This window comes from Apteryx rowi, unplaced genomic scaffold, assembly GCF_003343035.1.
Source record: "Apteryx rowi isolate R43461 unplaced genomic scaffold, aptRow1 scaffold_110, whole genome shotgun sequence".
NCBI lineage: Eukaryota > Metazoa > Chordata > Aves > Apterygiformes > Apterygidae > Apteryx > Apteryx rowi.
This window is the reverse complement of record NW_020447309.1, coordinates 612,653-625,494: the sequence shown is the minus strand read 5'-3', so window position 1 is coordinate 625,494 and position 12,842 is coordinate 612,653.

The window sequence follows — 12,842 nt, the reverse complement described above, 5'->3', positions numbered from 1 at the left end:
GTTTTGGCGTGTGAAAGCGCGGCAGGAGTCTCTGCCGGTTTGTCATTTTCCGCGTACCGCAGGGCTGGGTAGACGCACACCAAGCGGTTGAGTTTCAGATTCAAGGTTTGCAGCCTAGCCTGGGGCGTACGCCACCGGGGTACAGTAATGATACACTCTCCAGAAAGTCAGTGATTTTTCCACGTTTCCATGTTTCTGCGTAGGAAATACAAATTCATAATGAGACCGTTAGCAGTCCATCAGAATAAGCCAGCTAGTTCACCTCCAGCTGCTTTGTGCAGGCATATGCTGTCCTCTTTCCATTTACGTCTCCTCATCAAAATAGTTTGCTAAATTTAGAAGGCTTCTAAAAATACATTTTCTAGACTATTTCTAGCTGAGTCTTTGCTGAACTAATACATCCCTTCTGAAGCCTCTATATGTACTTTTCCAATATACCAAGGTAATACTTTCTCCAAAACTGCCATAATTCCCTTACGTCTATTTTATTACTTGTGTTGTAGCCCCAGTTGATGCTACAGGTATTGACATACATTGTTTGATCATGATCGGGATGGGTTGACTTGTACACTTGAATCTCACATAATATTTTTTAGACAGATATAATGGAAATGCTCATAAGATTAAAATTTCAGGATTTCCTTTATCAGTCAAAGATGTTATGGGGTCATGGGATCAGATTAAAAGAAAACTGTATCGCCATGTTCTTTATTTAGTCTTTTATTTGCCAGTTCTCTCTTCAGTCTTAACACAGCTGCTTACGTATCTAAATATTTCATGCTGACATAGCACTTGGTAAATTTAGGTTACGTGTAGTTAAACAGTGAATTCAGCACTGGCAGAAGAAAGATGGAAGTCGTGGCAAAAACCTCATGGAATGCAAGCATAACCTACAGCACTAATGGACAACCATGTGGAGTTTTATTAGAAATAAAAGAAAGATGGAACAACACCATAACAGCATTGCAGACCTGCTTGCATATCAACTTCCCCAAAGCAGAAGAATACCAAACAAATGACCAAACTTACAAACTATCCAAAACAGAGATAAGGAAATGTGGGTTTTAGTACACAATGATCATTGGGAATTTATACCTGTATCCCTACTGTGTCATAATTACCAAATTATTTGAGTGTCTCATCTTAAAGCACTTGTCAGTATTTGATAAACGGCATTTATCAGAGAACAGGCTGGATTCCACCTGGAAATTCAGGTAGCAGTCAAGTACTTAATTTAGTGCACTGGAGATGGCTTTGAAAAGGGTGTGACTGCTGCCACTGTGTAGACTAGCTGTCCATATATGACAATGTATGTCTTTCAAATGATCCTTTGGTCATCATTTTAGCCCTTTTTTGAGGCTCCTTTCAATGATCTACTATAACAAAATAACACTGAATTAGTATGCTCTTACTATCCCTAAGAGATACTAATCAAACTATTCTATTGTAGGCTAATCATGAAAACAAAGTAACCTACCACCGTATTTATGCATAGCTTTGTGTCTACAGTAATGATCAACCAATCCATTTTACTACAAGAAGTTTCATCTATGTTATCTAGAGTGGTAACTACGTATCACTACCCAAAGTAAGGTCTTTGCCCATTACATTTTCTATGTTTTGGGATTATTATATCAAAATCAATCATAAATTAGTCTGAACATGAAAATGAATCTCTTCCACATTTGAAATCCTAATTTAAAGTAAATTGGATTGAGTTGCATGACTGGAATTGCACTTGCCTACTGGAATTCAGTCTCTATGGAAGAAATACTTGGTCACTTCAAGTCAAATGTAGAGAAAACAAAGTAGAAAACAGGTGCCTGGAGTAATATATTGAAGAAACTCATAAATTCTAACAGAAGGGCCAGTTCTCAGTTAGCACTGAGATATATAGCACTGACATATATATATATCCACAGACACACACATGTGAACAATCATATGTAACAAATTCAGTGATTTTATTTTCCAAAGTTCTAAGACTTTCTATTCTGGGGCTGTATGGGTATTTGCTATTATGGAAAATCCTGACATAGGTTCCACAACATGCAGAAAAGTCTTGTTCTGATTTAACTTCTGTGGCTTGAAGCCAGAATGTTGCTATGGTCTTTTCTCAGATTGGTGCAATATGCCTGTATTGGGTATTCGTAATGGTTCAGCTATATTAGTTCAACTTACCCATGTAAAACATGGCTAGTATGAAGATCTAGTTTTTGCATTTGCCCTACAAGGTACAAGAGTTTAACTGTATAAATTACAAAATAGCAGAAGTGAATAATTTTGATAAATTTGAAATAATTTTAAAAAATCTTTGCACAATCATGTTGCAGATCTCTGTCTATCCAAAAATATAGAAGGTGCTTCCTGTAACTATATGAAATTGATATATCCATTTGAAGGAGGAAAAACCTTTAATCTAAGTAGATTTATTATAAGCCTGTCTGGTAACTGTACTAGGTACAGTGGAAGCACTTGCTCTGCAATGAAAGTTTAGTTAAAACGCATCCATAGTGCCACTAAATACATTATGGAGGTCTAAGCAGTACATGCTGCATCACTAATGAACTAAGGATACTGAAGTAGCCCTTATGATGCTATGTCCTTGATCCCATGGAGGGATAATGCATGGCAACAATAAATAAGTTGTGATGGAGAACCAGCAGCAAAATTTTAAGTAGATTCCTGTGTACCATTTTTATAGTACCAGTCTAAAAGTGAATCCAACTGAATTCAACTAAAATGAGACTGTATGTTGGAGACTGTAAAGAAACAGAGCTCTGAAACAGAAATGGGCTGTCACAGTTTAAAGAACCTTTTGATTATAGCTGCTCCCATTTCAAGATTCCTTGCAAATGATGGTTTTATTAATTACCATCTTTTGACTTTTTCAGTACTAAAAAAGAAATAGCAAGCAGAAGACACAACACAGTAGCAGAATATGAGTAATATACAATGTCACTTCATGAAAAATTGCCCTGACACTATAAAGGTGTCTTTTCTATATGCTTCATTAATAAAAAAGCAAAAGAAAAGCAAATGGGAGTCTTATGGGTTGGTATAGATTGTATCAGAGTGCAGAAGTACTATGCAAAGCTTAGCTTAGCAGCTTGCTTGGACCATGTGGACAAGGATTAAAAAAAAAAAAAAAAGGGAAGGACACTTTCTGGCCAGGGCAGATAAAGGAGCATTGACTATATATTTCATTCGTGTTCCTTGCTTAATTTCTTTTCTCTTTTCCTTATCTTCACACCTTGATGCCAGGCAGACCAATGCTTCATTTCTTATGAGTAATGCAGCCATCCAGCCATCCAAAGCTCAGCTTAATGAAAATGCTATATCTCACCACAACATTCTCACCATACACCACTTGAAGAAGTGCATTAGGAGCTTTCTGAATCAGTGTGAACTATAATTTTGCAATATTCTTATCTTCATTTGACTAGACAATTTGAAATACTTGGAACCACGGGTTTATTTTTTACTTGCCTTATAGCTTTTCGTAAAATAAAGTTTTGAAGAAAATGTTTCCAATTAACATTGTATCTTTTTAATCCTGGAGGCAGCCAATGAGGAACATTCAGTTTCTTTGGGATATAGTAACATCTCCGTATGGTGTATGTAGAGGAATTTGGGCCCAAATGTAATGCTTTAGTCTCCACTTGTAAATATGAACTTTTGTTCAAACACAGAAAAATTCAAATCCTTTTCTATTATTTGCCATATTTCTGTTCATATATGTGCATCTGCCTTGTAAAACTTACATATGTAGTCTGTATATGTTGACCTTACTCTTAAAGCTGTTCACCCATTCTTTGGATACTTTAGCTTATAACAAGAGAGATATACTTTCCAGGAGATCTGAAGTAGCTGAGTACAAGAGTTAACTTATATATTCAAAAGGAACCCTTGATGATACTTTACTGAAGAGTAACAAGGAGTATAAAGGATTTTTAATTACACATATCATTTTAAATTTTACCAATTGGCTATTTTTGTATTTGTCATTTTCATTATTTCTATTCTTGCATTAGAGTTTTCATCAATCTTAATATTCAGAAAAGCATGTATTTTATTATCAGAATATATTCTAAGATATTTTCATGCTTTTTAAAATGATAGGACAAAGGAAAGATTTGGCCATACTTTTAGCTAATGGACTATTAGCAACACTTTGGTGAAGTTCTGTCTGACATATCTGTATAACATTTTATATTGCTTTATACTGGAATAATACAAAGATAGAAACTACTGGTGCCACCTATTGCTGAAAAAATACATTATAAAACCTTGCTACTTTTGAATATCTTCAAAGAAAGGGCAATGGAGGAAAATAACTGTTGGAATAAAATATTTCAAACTACTGAAAGATGTTGGAGACAAGTCTCAATATGCTGACTGGATTTCAGTCACACTGAATTTCTGAACATTGAGTCAGTGACTGTGTTGACTGGGACCCTAATGAGTAGTGACTCTCAGGATCTGTGATTTTGTGCTGGAAGTTTTTTTGATGTTATATTTTTAATAAGGACTTTTGCTTTAAAATTAGTCTAAGTGATGACACTAGAAAAAACACTGATGACAAGACTGAGTGAAACTAAATTTATCTTTAACTCAGTGATGAGGAGATATTCTCTATTTTGTGGAAAGCTCTGCATGAGATGTAAACCAAGGACACTGGAATCAGCATCATATATGGCACAAACTCTATCCCCTTCTTACATAGCAAAATTATAAGACAGACCATGGATAGGTGCTTGGTTGCTGGCATAATGAGATGGTATGTCCTCAGGTATGAGGGTTGGAAATCATCTTCCCTAATCCCTACCATCTAAAAGTTAGGTGAAGTTAATGTGCTGCCTAAAGTACAGTAGCTGGTTCTTTCTTTACTTCTCAGAGAAGACCCTATCTCTAGTACTGGCGGAAGAGTAACCCTACACCTATAACCTTTTGCTTTGTCCAAAACCAGTTATGATTTCATTACCTGGAACCATGGAAATAAAAGAAGTTGTAGGTCTTTGTATATAAGTATGAACAAGTAGAGTATAGACCTTTACTCATTCTTCCTGAGGAAAGTTCAAATTTAAATTTGGCTCAGAGGAATCAGAAATGGTTTATCTTCTGCTGGTACTTGTCTCATCCTATAGAGTAAAGTGACATTGAAATATTTTGAATGCATGACTGTCAGAGTTTCTGTTTTTTTATGATTTTATGACTTAAACTTAGAAATTAAAATCCTTTCAAGTTGAGAAATTCCTGAGAACAATGTGTTTGAAATAAATAAAAGAGCTTGTAAGGGTAATTTAACCACTTCATGGCAGTATTTTCGAAGCCTTTGGAGGAACTCGGTATTACTCCTCCTGTTCATTCACAGTGAATGTGAAAGCTGTGCTTACAGCACTCTGCTCTGTTTACATTTGYAACAGCAGGCTGATCTATACTTATAACACTTTTCTGAAGAGTTGTTTATAATGCTTTTGCACAGGCAGTTCCGGGTGCACACTTTACCAGTGTTACACAATAAGAATTCACCTCCTACTAAGTAAGCTCTATAAAAAACAAAATAGAGGACATTTCTTGGTTGTTGAGCTTATGTCTTCCACACAGTGAAAAGTCATGATGACTTTTTGGAAGTATCGGTTAAACAATTGTTTTAATTTACTTTCAGGAATACTTTTGTATTCCTATTCAGGCTAGAAAATTTTCAGCTCTGTGTGATAACAGCTCTGTTACATTGCCATCTAAATCCTTTACAGATTCTGGAAAATCTGCAGAGCCACAAGCTCCTTTCGTCTGGAACTATGTGCTCGTAGGAGAAGGAAAACAAGCCAGTGAGGCTTTCATACAAGACCCAGTGTGGCAGAGTAAGTAGTCTGAGGCGTTCCTCACTACTACCTGCCCAAACACCCTAAAACTACTTCTTTCCAAAAGAAGTGACAGGTAGTGATTAGAGACACACCTCTAAAAGGAGCAGGAGAGCTCCCTCACGATACTAATCTGAAGTTCTTTGCTGTGCCTACCTCAAATCCCTGTTTTCCTATGAGGACCTTGCCAAAGAACTCTGATGCCCACTCCTCCTTCTGGGTCAGTTACAATCCACCAAGCTGTTTTCTCATGTTTCACTCCCTGTGGACTATGGACATATAGTGTTAACTTCTATCAGCCTAAATAATTAAAAGCAATGCAAAGTACACACCAGAAAATTAGAATGGTTGAAAATGCATTCTTTCTTTCTCAAAGAAAGGAATAAACTCAAATCACAGTCAGCAGGAAAATGAATAAACTATTTGGTGATACCATGTACAACAAAATAGCTTAATAAAAATGAAATTATTTAAAGTAATATTCAAACCCCAAGCCATCATTTAGATCATTTAGATTCCAGTCATACAGAGGTAATTATTAACAAACTTCCTCATTCCGTTTGGTGAGAAAACAATTGAAAGTTTTAATGTCCTGGAATCTGCAGATAATAAATGATGTGATCTGGACTCCTTGCCTGAGTAGAATACTAATTCTTCTTTTACCCAGGCATACTAGAATATAGGTATGTCCGATGAAAGATATTTTTATGACCTTCTGGAGCCAAAACAATTCTGGAGTAATTCTAAAATGGGATAACTGTTCCAGAATTACATATTGAATTAAGCTAAAATAGACCAAGCAGCTTATTCCAGAATTAATGACCCCGTATCTCTTGCAATTTAAAATTCAGTTTAACTTCCATAAATTGAAAAGTTTGCAACCTGAATTCCACTCAGTATATTGGAAACAGTTTTAAAAGACTTAGTGTGCGACTTCAACTACTGAAGCATGTAGCTGAAGTATGTAAGTATGTTATTATATAAATAAACATATTACAAAGAGTTTAAAGTACAGCATGTGTTTGGTAGTCAGAACTCCATATCTGATATGCTGCTGAACTCACCACTATCCTTTAAGTATTGGAATCCATTTATGTTGTAGGTGTCATAGGTGTGCTGACCAAGCTCCTATCTGCCTGCTTTTCCCTTTAAATTGCCAAGTGTTCACAGGAGCTCAGAGAGCTTGGACATTTCCAGAACACACACTGTAATTGTTCTTGGATTTTTTATTGCACCCACCCCCAAATATAGAGTGTGTGAAAGCAAGAACAATGTCAAGGTTCTGATACAAAAGACAAGACAAGCATCTGGTAGAATATCTGCTCTGTCAAAAAATTTTAGGATATTAGTGGTATCTGTAGAAATAGAATTAATAACTCAAATAGTTAATAAACTATATTATATTCATAATCCCTTTCTAGGAAAGACCTTTATCCTCTAACTCAACATTCTGTTTGTTCTCTGCTACAATGAAAGAGTTTGCTAATTAGGGGAAAACCGAGTTATTTCCTGCTCTGATTTTCAAAGAGGAAAGGAGGATCTGGCTGCTTTATTGCCACCTTTTTTCTTTTTTGAGATTTTCTTCTTGATAGTCATATGATGTGGGAGTATAATATGTTATTTCCTCCTTCAGCCTCCTGTCATGCCCATATATTCTGCTAACCCAGCAAGCAGTGCTCTCTTACTGTGTTTAAAATATACACAGCCTGCTGACTCTATTCACGCTGCTCTGAAAGACCTGCTCTTGGAGCAGCCATACACACAGGATGCTCTGCTTCTTGTCCACAGGGCTATTACGCAGACAGTCTGTAAACTATCTGCGACTGTCAGTGCAAGCCCGCTTTGATGTATCTGGTGGAGTGCTAACTCCCAAATGTGCTCAGATTTGTGAAGATCCAGGTGGACAGACTCCAGTTCTGCATGAGAAAGCTCTTACAGGCTCACTGCTTACTGGGCAGCATAGGTAATAACCAGAACAAGTTGCATAGATTTGCTCCCAATGTAGATGTGTCCTCTATGCCTTGGTGAGAAGGAAACAGTCAGAAATGCAGAAACCGTGGAGTCTGCTGTCAAGTTTTTGTTGTTTTTTTTTGTCTGGTTCTTTTTTTTTTTTTTCCTTTTTTTAGTTTAACTTCAGCTTCTGACTTGCATCACTTTGTCCTGTCCTAAATATGTCATGGCATTCCCACCCATTGGCCTCACTCCTAATCATAGCTCTGTTTGTGTGCTATAGGGAAAGTGTAATACACAGGCTTAAGCATGAACTGTGTTTTGAATATCAAGTAATATCATGCAATCAGTGTGATCCTCAGCAGCATACTGGACTGTGTGCCTACTTTATTGTTTGAGCATGTGGTAGAAACAGGGAGTTTGTCTCTGAAAGTGAGTTTCTGAGGAGACACAAACTAAGCTTGATTCTCAGAATGCAAATGCAACCCTTATTTTTATACTCTCTTTTGGGTTTGCTGCTAGAGTAATCTGGCAGCTGCTCAGAAATGCCATCTCCAAAACAGTATTGGGATCTCTGTCAGTCCATGACCTGCTGACCTTTTTTTTGCTTTTTGTTTCTAAATACTTTGTTCCAGAAGAACAAGTCCATTATGGGTTCCCCTTAATCACCCTTAGAGGTTTGGACAAGTTAAACATAAAAGACTTATTTCCAAATAAATCTGGCCCTCCAGCCACTGATTAATTTTCTGGCTTTTTTCAGAACTCCTTCTCATTTGTCTTTGTCTTTTTGATAGTATTATGGATGGAACTGAGTACTTAAGGCCAGAATCATAAAGAAAATGACTTAACCTGATGCTGTTACAGTTCTTCATATGGAGCCCAAAATTATACTGATTTTTGTCTTGCTATATTCTACTGCAAACTCATATCTAGTTGCCTGTGGAGAGGAAGAAGAGTTTCCCATCATTTGCTTTTCCAATCCATGCTTTTCTGGCTATTTCTTCAACTGAAAATTATTTGGATTATCTGTACAATATTTGTCAATTTGGCTGATTCTAGATCAAAACTATTACTTTCTGGGTGTCTAATTTCTTTACATCTCATTTATAATTCTCTCTTCATTGGCATGTGCAGCTCTCTGTAATGTACAATTGTAAATGTCAGTATCATGCTGAAGATTACTTTATTTTCCTGATGAAGATGTTAAAAAAATCAGACCTCACACAAATATCCATCCCACCCCAAAAAATCTCACAGTTCACTACATGAACTACCTTTTGTTTACACCTTTGGACACTATATTGAAGTTCCCGGTATATATTGGGGTTTCCAGTATACTGTGAACGATGTTCAAGAAGGAAAAGCCTACATGAGAGCAGGAGCAGCAGTTTGGTAGCTGGCAAAGTGAGGCAGCTGGGTTGTAAGCAGCATGGGAGCTTCACAGGGAAATAGCTTGCTGCTGGCAGGGTGTCATTAGGAGCAGCAGGAGGACATAAGGAGTCAGGAGACACAACAAAACTGCATATGTGATTGGCAGAAGACCGGTGTCAAATGGTCCCAACAAGGCCCACCCCATACTATCACAACCCTCATTTGAGTTTCAACTGCAGGGCTGATTATGTTGCCACTGTCAGAATAATTGTGCTTAAGGGAGTTGCCCTATTTGTTCCAAGAAAGCTGTAAAGTTGTCCGATTACTTCTGCAGAGCCTGTGTGTTAATGAGGACACCCTGATAACTGGAGCTTGCAAAGCCTCGTGCTTGGCACACCTACAGCGCTTGGCCCCGAGCTGGGGTCAGCCCCAGGTGACAAGAGATATCTGTTAGCCCACATTCAGGGACAGGTGTTCCATAACAGCACGAGAAGTTACAGCTTACTTATCAAAGCCAGCTGCAATTAAATTTTCAAGTAAGGTTTTTATGGAATATGGTTTGAACCTTTACAAAAATCTAGTCTATTACATCTGCTGCCTTCACTTCAGCCACTCCTTTTACAAATCTGTCCAAACAGATCACTCGAGTTCGTACAACAAGATTTATTTTTCATAAATCCACAGTGTTTGTTGCTTGTGGTCCTAGAACCTCCCAGCTGTTGAGTGACTGCTTTGCAATGTTCGTAGTATTATTTACTAGGAGAAAAAATTATGCTTAAAAGAGACCGATGGCAAGTATCATTCCTTTTTCTTCTCAAAATTGGTGAGATGTTTGGTTACTAAATGTTCCTTGGTTTCCCACATTTATTATGGTCCTATTTTATAGCATAATTATGACTGGATCACATTCATTCTAGAAACTACCAGAATGCAGCCAGTATCCCTTGACCGATGCACAAAATGTAAATTGTTTCCTGTGTTTGTTTATGGATTCTTAATCAAGCTGTTTTCAATCAAGCTATCTGCTTTCAAGGTCACAAAGGCTGTTTTACAGGAGTGCGGTGTGTGTTGTATCATGTTAGCTTTCACACTGTTTGTAAATGCAACAGGAGAGCTGCAGATAGGTTGCTTGAGGAAAACAAGTCCATTGGAAGGCTTATGTTTTGCTTAGGTGAGCTGACAAAAGTGAGCAGAACAAAGCAGGCTTGTCATAGCATAAGTACTATAATTTCTGATGTTCAGGAGTTAGGTTATTATGCAAAATTAAAAAGAATAAGAACTGTTCAGAATATGAGATTTTTATTGCAGTTCATGCACAGAAATTTTGCTCTGCTAGCATAGCCAAATAGTTGGCTAGCATTTCAACGAATTAAATTCCTGGGACTCTGCCTGACTTCCTCGGAAAATTTGAAGCTGTTTTAAGGAGGTTCTGTGAGAAAACACAGAAGACTGAATTTCACTGACTTTAGCCTGCTTATAAGGGAAGGGCTTGTAGTTACCCTCAGGCATAAACTTGATTACATAAAGAGTAAGAAATACAAAATACATCATATTCTTTAATTCTAAATTACATTATTTGATGTAATAAGAACTTCCATACCAGACCAAATCTAAATTAGTTGTCTGACAATAGTAATTCCCAGATGTCTCTGAGGAAATTGCCCAATTCTTCAATCTCCTTTCCACCCCTCCACAAGTATAATGGATAATTATGTAACAACCTGACTATAGGGGAAGTTATTTTCTAACCTCAGGCTGGTGGCTGATTTATGTCCTGAACTGTGAACATTTATATCCGTTATGAATTTTTATCGGGTCCAATCTAATTCCCCACATAAATGTATGAATATGTATGCATAACCTTTTACTAAATCTCACTAAGCACTTGGCCTCAATGATACCATGTGTCGGCATGTTTCACAAGCATATTACTTTTGTCAGTTTTAAATACATTGCCTTTTCCTTTTATTATTATGACCGGTATTTATTTGTAAGTGTATCAGCAATAACCCCCAACCTCCTTTTCCATAGTCATTCCCTGACCTGAGCAACTCCCAGGTCCGAGTCTGGGTGTCCCTGCTGGCCTGGAAGGTACCAACCTACTGCAAACTGACATTTTCTGCTCCGTCCTCTCATAGGCCAGACCTAGTCTTTAACATTATGGATTGATGAATGGCAGAGAGATGATGCTTTCAGTAAGTGAAAAGGTTAAACCGCCTCAAGGACAATTATCATTCTACTGCACCACAACTTCCTGAACTTGTGAGTGTCATTAGAATTTAATGTTAAGAGAAGAGTTTATTTTAGAGGGGAAGAGATTGTTTTGGACTACCCAGAAGAAATTAATTTTCATTTGTGTAGGGTTAAAGAGGTTGTTTTGTGAAAGACTGATTGGGAAGGGAGGAATTAATCTTAGGGGGAGCTATTATAGCTAAATTTTATTTGAGGGGGGTAGATTATCTTTGATTATATTGGAAAAATGATTAAAAATGATTATATCTGGTAAAATAAGGTTGGATTAGGATTGACTTTGAATAGAAAAGTAAGAAAAAATTATTTTACCTAAGGAAGGAATTTGAATGTATGTATATGTGGTCATTTTACTGACATAAAAAAGTGGACTGGTTTTGACTGGAAGCAAATGAAGATGTCTGTAGGGAAGAGCATACAAAAGCAGCAAGACAATGATTTCCTGTCTCCTCCCCAAACTGGATATTAACAGTATCTGCTTTCATAGAAACCTGAAAGGTGGGCAGATCCCAGGGTTGCCTAAGGGCAGATGTACCCTTGCAAATCAACCCTGACTAAGCACCTGTAATGAAAGGGAGGCCATGAGACTGACTTCAATAACCCACATATGGAGAAGTCGGGGAAACCTTGAATCTGTGACTCCTCAGAACATACACTCTGTGAGGAAATATTATTAGGCCAAAGAAAGAAGTTCATTTACACAGACTGGGGATATATTCAAAGCCAGCAGAGATATTCAGAGTGGTTTCCTCAGACAGCAGAATTCAAGAAGCAATAATTACGCACAAAGAACTTCTGTGATCAGGGTCAAAATAAGGTATCTGTGAACCGAGCCACAAAATTTAAATCTTCATGTAAATTCTTCGGTTTGGGAATGCTGAGAGATCATCTTTTGTTGGTTCACTTAATTATATAATAAGCAGCTATGAATTTTTTATTCAGATTAAAATTTCCCTGGAACACAAGTTAGTTTAGATCTGAGGTTTTGGCTCAAGACCATTCCCAGCTTGTACTGAATATAAATTACTGGCCTAGAACCATGACATGTTCAATTCATCCTCCATTTTATATGGGTGAAAAGTGCATGCATAATTCTGTGCATATTGCACTTTCTGTAATCTACTGTGGCAAATAGACCAAATGACTGAAACTGCTAGGTAAGACACTTTATTTTAGCCCACACCCAGACTTAGTTTAAATACCAGGCAAAAATGACATTTGAATTATTTGATTTGAATCAATGCCAAATTCAATCCTATGCAAACTCAGAAAGAGAGAGAAAAGAAAATCTTGGAATAAAACCAGTGATTTATGTGTGGGAACATAAGGCAATAACAAGCAGCAATCAAAGTAATGACAAGAATGGACCACCATGAAAAATCCAACAGCTTTTCATTGGAGCTACTG